This window comes from Pristiophorus japonicus, chromosome 1, assembly GCF_044704955.1.
Source record: "Pristiophorus japonicus isolate sPriJap1 chromosome 1, sPriJap1.hap1, whole genome shotgun sequence".
NCBI lineage: Eukaryota > Metazoa > Chordata > Chondrichthyes > Pristiophoridae > Pristiophorus > Pristiophorus japonicus.
The window spans coordinates 369,139,317-369,152,905 of record NC_091977.1 but is presented as its reverse complement, the minus strand read 5'-3'; positions in this window follow the sequence as shown (position 1 = coordinate 369,152,905).

The window sequence follows — 13,589 nt, the reverse complement described above, 5'->3', positions numbered from 1 at the left end:
TCTGTGTTGCTGGACATGTTGAATATGTGATTTATGTCAATGGTGGAAAAAGTGGGATATGGGCAGGGGTTGGGTGTTATTGGCTTTGATACTTATGATTTCAGACCAATGTTGGTATTAAACATTTGTTATTGAATATAGATAGCTGGACCGTTACACACTAATGATTCCTTACCATAAAAGGGTTAAATACAACTTAACATCAATCAACGTAAACTTTAACTGGTACCAAGGTGATGGGCACCATTTATGTCTGAGCTGCACACACACATCAGTGTGTCAGCATTGTTAGTCACATCGGCGCTCTTTCAGTCAAATCTTTTCGATATCAGCTCCTCAAGTAATAGTGGGATTTAACAAATGCCAGCCACACCGCTGGCATTCGTTCGGGTTAGTTCCACTTTTTGTGGGCATTTTTTTGAGCGAGCGATATTTTGGGTGATGTGTGTGCGAGGTGGTGAAATTGAAGATGAGTGATCTCCATGGCCGCTAGTTTGGGTAAATATTCTCTTTGCGACAAAAAACAGTGAGCGGGCATTAATATTGAATCTCGGCATTAATTCCGTGCAGAATGTAATGCTGGGTGATATTATGGGCATTGAATTCACCCATTCTGCTGATTGCACCCCAAAAGAGTGGGCCGGCGATAATATTTTTTCTCGGTGTTAAGCCCATTGGGAAAATAACGCTCGCTGATAAGTCTCCAAAAAAGACCACCAGTTTCCATTTTGTGCCAGAATGGGCGATATCTGTGCATTATACGTAATTTCAGCGGCTAAATGGGCATTAAGTGGCCGTTAAGCATGCAAAAAAAGTGGAGGTTCTAGCCCATGGACTTATTTTGCCATATTTACAAATCAAGCTTAACCACTGATTTTCTGTTTCAAAGAGGATACTTTCGCTCTCAAACAGAACCTTCCAAACATGGTGTAGAACTTAGAATCATTCGAGGCTGATCCTGAGGAAAGTTTTCCTCCAAGGGATGCCCTTGATTTCCATTTGAACTCTCTCTAACTTCAGACTGTTTGTCTGCCTGACTCGGACTCAGACTTAAATTGTGATTTTCTCTTGGACTTGTTTCCAGTACATTTGATGTCGGATATGCTACTGGTACTTTACTTGTATCAAAACTATCTGATGAGTCAGAAAGAATTGAATCATACCAACCTTCAACTGCTTCCACGTCTGTAGGTAAAATATGATCAATGTGAACAAACCTAACCTTTCCATGATCAAACATCTTGACCAAATATGTGCGAGGATCACACATCTTCACTACTCTTCCTGGTAATCACTTTAACCATTTATGGTGATGGATATTCACTCTCACCTTCTGATTTAATTTCACACTTTTCTCTTTTACTCTACCTCTATCATGATTCTCTTTCTGTCTTCATTGTTTCTCTTCTACGGACTGTGCCATGCTTGGTTTTAACAACAAGAATCTGGTTCGTGGCCGTCGTTTGAGAAACAACTCTGCTGGTGTTCTACCAGTAGTTGTATGAGGAGTATTACGATACGTAATTAGAAAACTAGCCAATTTATGATCCAATGATATCTGTCATTTCTTTAGATTTGGATCCAACATCTGTTTAATGAGGGCACGTTTTACAATTTGTATTGTGCGCTCTGCTGCATCATTTGAAGCAGGGTGGTACGGTGGAACCTTGGTATGTTTCACACCATTGTTGCTCGTGAACTGTGCAAATTCTTCTAAACAAAATTGTGGTCCATTATCAGAAATAGTTTCTTCTGGGAGGCCAAGTGAAGAAAATAATCTTCGCAAAATGTCTAATGTTTTACTTGTTATTTTCTGCATTAGGACCACCTTGAACCACTTCGAATGGCTATCAATCACAATGAACAATTGTTGTTCTTCCAGCTCAGCAAAATCGATATGTAGCCTTTACCACACTCTGGGAGGCCATTTCCATGGCTGTAATGGTTTCTTGCTTATCGATTGACATGTTGTACACTGACTGACGATGTACTCTATATCTTTATCTAGACCTGGCCACCACAAGTAATGCGTGCAAAACTCTTGGTCAAGCACATTCCCAGGTGCTGGTCATGAAGATCTCCACATAATTTGGACCTGAATTTATTTGGCATAACCATTCTTGCACCTCACATGATACAATCTTTATCGACTGATAATTCATTCCTATGAATGAAGAATAGATGAATATCTTTGTCTGTTACCTGGTTTGGCCAGCCATTTGCGATGTAATCATACACCTTTGACATAACTGGATCACGTTTGGTTGCTCTACCAATCTCTTCAGCTGTGACTGGCAGTTCATCAATGTATGAAAAATAGAACACTCTTTCCTATTGGTTGTAACTTATGATGGGAAAGGCAATCTAGACATAGCATCAGCATTACTGTGATTAGCTGATCATCTGTATTCAATATCATATGTATATGCTGACAAAATCAGAGCCCATCTCTGCATTCGGGCTGCAGCTGGGGACTTTGGATGGAGGATTGCTGTCAGGGACTTATGGTCCGTAACGATGGTAATCTTACAACCATAAAAGTATTTGTGGAACTTCTTGACCCCAAAAATTAATGCCAAAGCTTTCCTTTCGATTTGTGCATAATTATGCTCACTGGCATTGAGAGCGCATGAAGCAAAAGCAATTGGTCTCTCCTTCCCATTACGTAGTACATGAGAGATCATTGCCCTAACTCTATATGGAGAGGCGTCACAAGTTAACTTGATCTCCTTAGATAAGTCATAGTGAACTAACATGGTGCTCTCTACCAATTGGCTTTTACACTCCTTGAATGCTGTTTCGCATTCTTCAGACCACTTCCAATGGTCTTGTTTTTTCAATAGTTCATTCAGTGGATGTAATGCTGCAGCCAAATTTGATAGGAACTTCCCATGATAGTCCAAAAGACCGAAAAATAATCGAAGTTCAGTGATATTCTTTGGAGTGGGTGCATTTCTGATTGCATCTAGCTTTCCCTTGGTTGGATGTAAACCATCTTTGTCTACTCTGAACCCTAAGTACTTCACTGAGTTTAGAAATAACTCACACTTATGAGCAGTCACTTGTACTCTGTGCTTCTCTAGCCATTTGAGGACTTCATTCAATATGTTATTATGAATTTGCTTGTTTGGTGTTGAAATGAGTATGTCATCTGAATAACATACTACCCCTTCAATACCTTGCAAAATCTGGTTCATCACCCATTAAAATATGACGGGTGCGGAGGACACTCCAAATGATAGCCTATTAAATTGATATAGGCTTAGATGAGTATTTATAGTCAAGCATGACTTGGACTCCTCATCTAGTTCAAGTTGTAAGTATGCATTCATAAGATCCAACTTTGATAAGATCTGATCACCTGTCAGTGTTGTGAACAAATCTTCTACATTTGGCAATGTATTGGGGAGATTACCCTCTAGAACCTGGTTTATGGTTACTTTATAATCACCACACAACCTTACTTTACCATTGGACTTAGGTACAACAACAATGGGTGTAGCCCAATTATTTTGATCTATCTTAGAGATAATGTTCGCAGTCTCTAGTCTTTTGAGTTCTTGCTCAACTTTCTCCTTGACTGTATATGTTATGGGAGGTCACTTGCAGTAAACTGGTCTAGCGTCCTTCTGTAACCTGACACTTGCCTTAAAGCCTTGGATCGGACTGCGTGTTTCGCAGAACAATTTTGGATACTTCTTGATGACATCATTCTTTGATGCAAATCTCATTTCAACACGAAAAATCTCACTCCAATCCAGCTTCAGTGATCCCAACCAATTTCTTCCTAGTAAGGCAGGCTTGTTTCCTGCCACTACTAAGGGAGGCAAGTTCTGAAATTGATCCTTTTAGTTTACTGGTATGCTCATACGATCTACCACAGGAATGTTCTCTCCCGACTAGCCTCGCAACTCTATCTTGGATTTCTCCAATGGGAAATCACACAATTTGTTGAGATATAGCGATTCCGGTACTACACTCATGGATTCACCAGTGCCGATTTCCATGGGTATCTTGGTTCCTGCAACATCTGCATGGATGATGATACTTTTCGAATCACTGTTAGTTACTCTCATGCTCCTGATGATGTGCAGCTCTAAAACCTGCTCCTCCTGTTATTTTTCTTCCATGCTATGTAGTCTCTGGGGATTTCTACTCATAGTTTGAAGGTGATTTACCCTTCAGTCGGCATGCCTTCACTAGATGCCCAGTTTTCCTGCAGAAGAAACACTCTGCCTTCACATATGGACAACTTTGAGCAATGTTTTGTCCCAGGCACTGATAGCATGACTTCAATGCTCTGTTACCATTGTCAGTTTCTTAGACCCTTTGGCCTAACTGCCTTTTACTTTTAACCTCGGTAATTCAACTCGGTTGTCTGACAACTGGAAATGGTGCAAAATTCTCGGGAATATTGGCCGACCATATCCATCGACATAGCTGACTGACAAGCTAACTATAAAGTAAAGTGAGGAGTTGTTAATAAATTTCTTCTGATCACATAATTTTTCATCCCACAAACAAAGCTGTCACACAATGCTTGGTCCTGAAAGTTTATGAAATTACAGTGAATACATAGCTTTTTAATGCTACAATGTACTCACTGATATTTTCATTGGTTGACTGATCTCGTATTCCAAAACGATAACTGTCAGCAATTTCCAGGGGCTCAGGACTGTAGTGCTGTTCTAACTTAGTTAGAATCTGCTTAAGTGATGTGTCCTTTGGCTTGACAGGCACTCGCAAATCTTTCGGGATTTCATACATCTCGTGACCTGCTTCAGTTAAAAAAATAGCTCATTTTCTTTCCAACATCACCCGGTTATGGTTTTCATCATTGAGGACTTCGATGACATTATTTGCAGTGAAAAACATTTCTAGCCACTCCACATATGCTCTGAAACTTTCATGGTCATGTTGAAACTCCTCCAAGCACCCTATTATTCCCATAGGCATGGCCATCGGGACTCTGGCAGTTCAGACAAGTATGCTTGTAATTTACCCTTGGATTTGTAGCTGTTAATCAAAACAGAGAAGCTCTCAGTCTCTCTGTCGGTTGGCTGAATCATCCACCAACAAAAATTTCAGCTTTGTTATCCGATTATCCCATTCTCATCACCAAATGTTATGTTTGCAGTACAACAAGCACATTTTGAAAGTTGGAAAAGGGTTCCAGTACTCAAAGGGCTTAGAAAGTACAATATATTAATTAATTTCACAACTTCTGAGACTCCTTGAGTAGTGAATTACAAAATAATTTCCTCTTGGCTGCCTCTTTTTAATCAAAGCATTGGTTACTGATGTAGAAAAGTCATATATTTTTAATGTACCAACACAATCTGCAGGGAATTTGCCTTGAAGCATAGCAACTATATATTGGGCTCAATCTTCCCCGTTCATTTGCGCCGTTCTTTTTTGGCATATTTTTTTTTTTCCAAGTTTCACCCTGTGATCTGTGCCGGTGTAACTGACTTAGTTATGATTTTTCTTGGCCAATTTTTTTACGTTCCCTCATGTCTGTGCCGGTTTTTATAATTTTTTGCACTTTGGCCAGCATTTTTTCCTCCTTGGTCGGCGTATCTGGCCACTCCCGAAAAACCTTGGCACTGAAGAAAACCAGCGCATATTGACAAATTGGTGCTGAAAGATGCCATTGTTTTTAAATCGAAGATTTTTGAAGGAGTCAAGAACACTGTCAAAATCAATTATGAGGTTCAACTTTTCTCACCTGTCAACATAGTAAATGTAAATTTGTGGATTTCAGAAGTTCTCTCATTTTTTTACTCAATCACACATCACCACTGAACGTCTTGAAGCAGGGCTGGAGGGTCGTAGCTTTGGCCGGCAGAATCAGACATGGAATCGAAAACAAGCCATGGGGGGAGGAGGAGAGAGTGAGAGAGAGAGTGAGGTGTCGATTGGAAGGCTTCTGCACTGAGGCTAGGGAGCGCGATGCCTATCGGAAGGCTTCTGAAGACTGCAATGAGTGGGGTGAGGGGGTGGGAGAGAGAATGGGAGAAGTCACAAGACTGCAATTAATTAAGGCGGGTGGAGTGGGGGTGGGGGGGGGGGGGGGGAGAGGCGAAGTCATAAGAACTTGGGTGTGGTCCATCCATATGGACCTTGGGGAGAGAGAGAACTGCAAACCTATCCTGCCTGCTTTCCTGCTGTTTTGAGCTTCTTTCAAAGGTTAAATTTAAGTATGGGGGCAAAACTGACAATGCCATACCTTGTGCGAGCCTTCTGCATCATGGTGCTACGTAGGAGACAATTGATTCAACATCATTGCATCAGGAACATCAGAGCTCATAGGGTGCAGGGCAGAAAGCCCTACCCACCTCAGGTATCTTGAGACGGATGTTCGTACTTTCACCTGAGTGTTGAAGAATGTGTCAGTAGGCTGCGTTTCTGCAAAAAATTATAACTGAGATCTGTGAGTTGGTAAAAGTAGACCTGCAACCTACAAGTATCAGGTGGACTGCTTTGTCAGTTGAAGTGAAGGGTACAGCTGCACTTTCATTCTGTGCCTCCGGCTCATTTCAAGCTACAATTGGGGATGTCTGCACCATCTCTCAACATGCAACACATGTCTGCATTCACCAGGTGACGGCTGCACTATATGTGTGGAGGAATGACTTCATAAAGTTCCCATGACTGCCCAAGCAATCCATGACAGGGCTGTGGGCTTCTCCAGGATTGCTAGCTTCCCAAAGGTACAGGGTTGCATTGATTGTGCCCACATCACCTTGTGAGGCTTCCGAGATGTACAGGAACAGAAAAGGCTTCCACTCCATTAATGTACAGCTCGTGTGTGACGACATGCATCATATCATGTCAGTCGATGCAAGATACCCTGGGAGCACTCTGATCTATTCATCCTATGTGACAGCGTTGTATCTGCCATGTTTCAGCAGTAGCCAGAAGGGCAGAGTTGGCTACTGGGAGACAAAGCGTACGGCCTCGCCACCTGGCTCATGATGCCCCTATGCATAACCCGGACGGAAGTTGCCGTAAATAAAACATGTCACACATTGCGACGCGCAGCATCATAGAGAGGACCATTGACATCTTGAAACAACGTTTCCAATGCCTGGACCATTCCGGAGGCTACTTGCTGTACACCCCTGAGATTGTCGGTCAGTTCACTGTTGTGTGCTGCATGCTGCATAACTTAGCCATCATGAGGCAGCAGCATCTGGTAGTGGAAGACCCACCTGTGGTGAGAGTGGCTGATGATAATGATGTGAAAGATCTAGATGACGAGCAAAAAGAGGAAGACAAGGATGAAGAAGTCATGCAAGTGCCTGAGGCCGGAGCACAATGGTGGAGGAGGGCGGGCAATCGTGCCCCTTTAACGATTGATCGAGCCTTGCGCCAGCAGCTCATCCGTGAATGCTTTACTGATGCCTGAGGGCTCAGCGACAACTATTCCACATGGACCATGTGGAATAGTTGGGATCTGTTCCGTAATGTTGTGTTGTGTTAATGGAACAACAAAGAAAGGCTGCACCTACCCATCTTTCCTCCACCTTATTCTAAGACCACCCGCTGTGCTTTGTCTTGGACACTCCACCACCACCACTCCAACACTCCTCCACCACACAGGCAGTGGCGTAGTGTTTCTGGGCTTGGTACCAAGGTTATTGTTTCTAAGATCTCATGTACTATGCACCTGTTGGCGGGGGGCGGCGGGGGTGGGGGGGGTGGTGGTTATTGGCGTCAGGCGGCAAGCTGGAGGGCCCGACTTTGTGCTCTTCAGAGGCTGGTGTGGGGATTGGAGTGAGAGTGACAGTTGATTCTGTCAATGGGCGCTGAGTCTGGGCGTGTTCCCGTATTGCAGCAACTAACTCCAACATTCCATCCTCATGTGGCCTGACATTATCTCCACAACCTGCAACACTCCCTCCCTCATGTTGAGCAAAATTGTCTGAACTACCTGCAACATTCCCTCCCTCATGGTCAGTGACATGGTTTGCACTACCTCTGAAATTCCCTCCCTCAAGGCCACTATTCCCTCACTGATGGTCCCGGACATCGTTCCCATTTCTCATGTCATTGCTGTTACTTCTCCCGACAGTCCCGCTCCCTCATCACTCACCCCACTGATGGTGTCCAGGAGTGATCAGGGAAGGTCAATGCTCTCTGCACTCAATGACATCATCTGAACCACATCTGTTAGATCCTGCACCTCAGGAGAGCGTGGTCGAGCTCTCCTTCCCCTCCTCTGCACAGGTGTGGCTCGCACCCCATCACTTGGACCCACAACCTTGGAAGGTGGGACCCTGGGTGTGCCTCGCTGCACCCCACCACTTGGACCCACAACCTCGGAAGGTGGGGTCCTGGGTGTGCTTCTCTGCACCCCATCACTGGGACCCCTGACCTCGGAAGGTGTGAAACCTTGGAATGTCCCACCAGCAGTCAAACCACTAGTCACGGAAGGGGCTGTCACCACAATGAGCAGCACCTCCTCCAAAGTCAGTACAATAGTGGGAGCTTCATCCAGTTCCATTCCCTCTCATGTTCTTGTTCTGGAGTGTTGGATTTGAAGATGTTCTCCTCTTCAGGATCATCCTCATCTGAGTCTTCTGCATCGTCAGAGTTGGCCTCATGTTCCGCAATATATAACAGAACAGACAAATGCTTAGTAGCAGAGGAGGGGGGAGGGTGGGTGGCATGAGTCATCTCACACATCGCAGGCCAGGCAGCAGGCTGATTTGAAGGACCACGATGAATTTGCAGGACTTACCCACTCCCTCAAGTGTGGGCCAAACTTGTGCAGTGGTGATTGCTTTTCTCCAGGCAGGACCAATCAAGGGTGTCAGTGGGTGCAGATTTGCCGGGCCTCCTTCTGCTTGAGTTCTTTCCATTTTATTATGTGCCACCTTCCTCTGCAAAGATGAAAACCTAACTTTTTAAAGAGGGTGTCTTTCTGCAGGGTGGGACCTACAGATGATCACATTTACAATTGCAATTGCAATTGCATTGAATAAATGAAAATATTACTTACACTAACTACTTGACCAAGGTCCTGCCACTTCTTTTTACACTGGCCTCCAGATCTCGTGGTAGTCACCATTGCACCGTAATCTTCTGCAACTTGGTTCCAGCGTTTCTTCATCTCTTTGGTGGAACTTTTATGTGACATCTCCTGGTGTCCATCTCCTGCCATAAGAACATAAGAACATAAGAATTAGGAACAGGAGTAGGCCATCTAGCCCCTCGAGCCTGCTCCGCCATTCAACAAGATCATGGCTGATCTGGCCGTGGACTCAGCTCCACTTACCCGCCCACTCCCCATTACCCTTAATTCCCTTATTGGTTAAAAATCTATCTATCTGTGATTTGAATACATTCAATGAGCTAACCTCAACTGCTTCCTTGGGCAGAGAATTCCACAGATTCACAACCCTCTGGGAGAAGAAATTCCTTCTCAACTCGGTTTTAAATTGGCTCCCCTGTATTTTGAGGCTGTGCCCTCTAGTTCTAGTCTCCCCGACCAGTGGAAACAACCTCTCTGCCTCTATCTTCTCTATCCTTTTCATTATTTTAAATGTTTCTATAAGATCACTCCTCATCCTTCTGAACTCCAACGAGTAAAGACCCAGTCTAGTCAATCAATCATCATAAGGTAACCCTCTCATCTCTGGAATCAGCCTAGTGAATCATCTCTGTACCCACTCCAAAGCTAGTATATCCTTCCTTAAGTAAGGTGAACAAAACTGCACACAGTACTCCAGGTGCGGCCTCGCGAATACCCTGTACAGTTGCAGCAGGACCTCCCTGCTTTTGTACTCCATCCCTCTCGCAATGCAGGCCAACATTCCATTCACCTTCCTGATTACCTGCTGCACCTGCAAACTAACTTTTTGGGATTGATGCACAAGGACCCCCAGGTCCCTCTGCACCGCAGCATGTTGTAATTTCTCCCCATTCAAATAATATTCCCTTTTACTGTTTTTTTTTCCAAGGTGGATAAACTCACTTTTTCCGACATTGTATTCCATCTGCCAAACCTTAGCCCATTTGCTTAACCTATCTAAATCTCTTTGCAGCCTCTCTGTGTCCTCTACACAACCCGCTTTCCCACTAATCTTTGTGTCATCTGCAAATTTTGTTACACTACACTCTGTCCCCTCTTCCAGGTCATCTATGTATATTGTAAACAGTTGTGGTCCCAGCACCGATCCCTGTGGCACACCACTAACCACTGATTTCCAATCCGAAAAGGACCCATTTATCCCGACTCTCTGCTTTCTGTTAGCCAGCCTATTCTCTATCCATGCTAATACATTTCCTCTGACTCCGCGTACCTTTATCTTCTGCAGTAACCTTTTGTGTGGCACCTTATCGAATGCCTTTTGGAAATCTAAATACACCACATCCATCGGTACACCTCTATCCACCATGCTCGTTATATCCTCAAAGAATTCCAGTAAATTAGTTAAACATGATTTCCCCTTCATGAATCCATGTTGTGTCTGCTTGATTGCACTATTCCTATCTAGATATCCCGCTATTTCTTCCTTAATGATAGCTTCAAGCATTTTTCCCACTACAGATGTTAAACTAATCTGCCTACAGTTACCTGCCTTTTGTCTGCCCCCTTTTTTAAACAGAGGCGTTACATTAGCTGCTTTCCAATCCGCTGGTACCTCCCCAGAGTCCAGAGAATTTTGGTAGATTATAACGAATGCATCTGTTATAACTTCCGCCATCTCTTGTAATACCTTGGGATGCATTTCATCAGGACCAGGGGACTTGTCTACCTTGAGTCCCATTAGCCTGTCCAGCACTACCTCCCTACTGATAGTGATTATCTCAAGGTCCTCCCTTCCCACATTCCCGTGACCAGTAATTTTTGGCATTGTTTTTGTGTCTTCCAATGTGAAGACCGAAGCAAAATAATTGTTTTAGGTCTCAGCCATTTCCACATTTCCCATTATTAAATCCCCCTTCTCATCTTCCAAGGGACCAACATTTACTTCAGTCACTCTTTTCTGTTTTATATATCTGTAAAACCTTTTACGATCTGTTTTTATGTTTTGCGCAAGTTTACTTTCGTAATCTATCTTTCCTTTCTTTATTGCTTTCTTAGTCATTCTTTGCTGTTGTTTAAAATTTTCCAAATCTTCTAGTTTCCCACTAACCTTGGCCACCTTATACGCATTGGTTTTTAATTTGATACTCTCCTTTATTTCCTTGGTTATCCACGGCTGGCTATCCCTTCTCTTACCGCCCTTCTTTTTCACTGGAATATATTTTTGTTGAGCACTCTGAACGAGCTCCTTAAAAGTCCTCCACTGTTCCTCAATTGTGCCACCGTTTAGTCTGTGTTCCCAGTCTACTTTAGCCAACTCTGCCCTCATCCCACTGTAGTCCCCTTTGTTTAAACTTAGTACGCTCGTTTGAGACACTACTTCCTCACCCTCAATCTGTATTACAAATTCAACCATACTGTGATCACTCATTCCAAGAGGATCTTTTACTAGGAGATCGTTTATTATTCCTGTCTCATTACACAGGACCAGATCTAAGATAGCTTGCTCCCTTGTAGGTTCTGTACCATACTGTTCTAAGAAACAATCGTGTATGCATTCTATGAATTCCTCCTCAAGGCTACTCCGTGCGATTTGATTTGACCAATCGATATGTAAGTTAAAATCCCCCATGATTATATGCCGTTCCTTTTTCACATGCCTCCATTATTCCCTTGATTGTCCGCCCCACCATGAAGTTATTATTTGGGGGCCTATAAACTACGCCCACCAGTGACTTTTTCCCCTTACTATCTTTAATCTCCACCCACAATGATTCAACATTTTGTTCATTCGAGCCAATATCGTCTCTCACAACTGCCCTGATATCATCCTTTATTAACAGAGCTACCTCACCTCCTTTCCCTTCTTGTCTATCTTTCTGAATTGTCAGATACCCCTGTATGTTCTCAATCACTGTAACTCGTGCCTCCACTTCTTCCTGTAAGAAATTCTTGGTCCTTGCACTGCGTTGCATCTTGTACTGCTGCAGCTGTGATTTTTCTAATGCTCTCACACAGCACTCAGCTTTCTCACACACACAACTGGCTCTTTAAAAATGGCCGATTGCTAACTCGGAGCTGTACGGCGCATGCGCATCCATTGCAATGACGTCAGAAATGTAACTTTTTTTACGCTCATGCGCAGAAGTTATGGCATCGTTGTTCCGCGCAGACAGCCGGCTCCACCCACCGAGGTGCCTGGACACGCTGCACGGAGGCCAATTCGAATTATACATTGGGGAAACTTTGGCAAATTATTCCCGCTGCGGGGGTAACTCTGGCAATATGCCAGAAAATGGGCTGGGTAAAATTGAGCCTAGTTGTGCTTGCCTACACTTAAATAAACCCGCTATGGTATTGTTTTTTGCTGTTATTGGTATAAAAGTGCTCAAAATATTCTTGGATAAAAGAAATGTAATAGTACAGAAGCTCTAACATTGGGCTCCTACTAATGGGACTAAAGTTCAAATCCTGACTTCAACAAATATTCAAATACAACTTTCCTCACTGGGTGCTTCTCACTGGCTCTGAGCCAGACATCAGATAGAATATCCCTTGTGATGGCAAGTACTCCACATTTGACAGGGAAAGCCATCAGAAAAATCTATTTTACCCCGTGGCTGGACAGCATGAAGTATACATTGCCTTACCCTACTAGCTGAAGAAGAACAACATGGAGCCAGGAAGAAGTTGGAAGGAGATAAATGGTTTGATTTTTAAAATGTCAGCGAATAGAATCAAAGAATCATCGAATCAACACAGCACAGAAGGGGGCCATATGGTCTATCATGCCTGTGCCAGTTCTCTGAAAGAGCTACCAATTAGTCCCATTCCACTGCTCTTTCCCTACATCCCTGCAATGTTTTCCTTTTTAAATTTATTATTATAAATCTGTTTCCACCACCTTTTCAGGCAATCCATTCCTGATCATATCAACTTGCTGAGTAAAAAAATGTTTCCTCATCTCCCTATTGGCTTTTGTGTCAATTACACTAAATCAGTGTCCTCTGTTTTTTTATTTATTTATTAATTCACAGGATGTCGGTGTGAATGGCAAGGCCAGTATTTAATACCCATCCCTAATTGTCCTTGAGAAGGTGGTGATCAGACACCTTCTTGGACTGCTGCAGGTTCAGGTGATGAAGGTACCCCCACAGTGTTATTAGGTAGGGAGTTCCAGGATTTTGACCTAGCGACACTGCCCTTGTCGTTCTAGGTGGTAGAGGTCACAGGTTTGGGAGGTGCTGTCAAAGGAGCCTTGGCAAGTTGTTGCAGTACATCTTGTAGATGGTACACACTGCAATCACGGTGTGCCGGCAATGGAAGGAGGGAATGTTTAAAGTGGTGGATGGGGTGCCAATAAAGTTGTTCCTTTGTCCTGGATGGTATTGAGCTTCTTGAGTGTTGTGGGAGCTGCACTCATCCAGGCAAGTCCATCACACTCCTGACTTGTGCCTTATAGATGGTTACTGACATTTTTGTCAGAATGAAATAACTTTCTTGCAAAATTGTTTTTCTATAGATTTTGAGCTAGTATTTTTTACGACAGTTA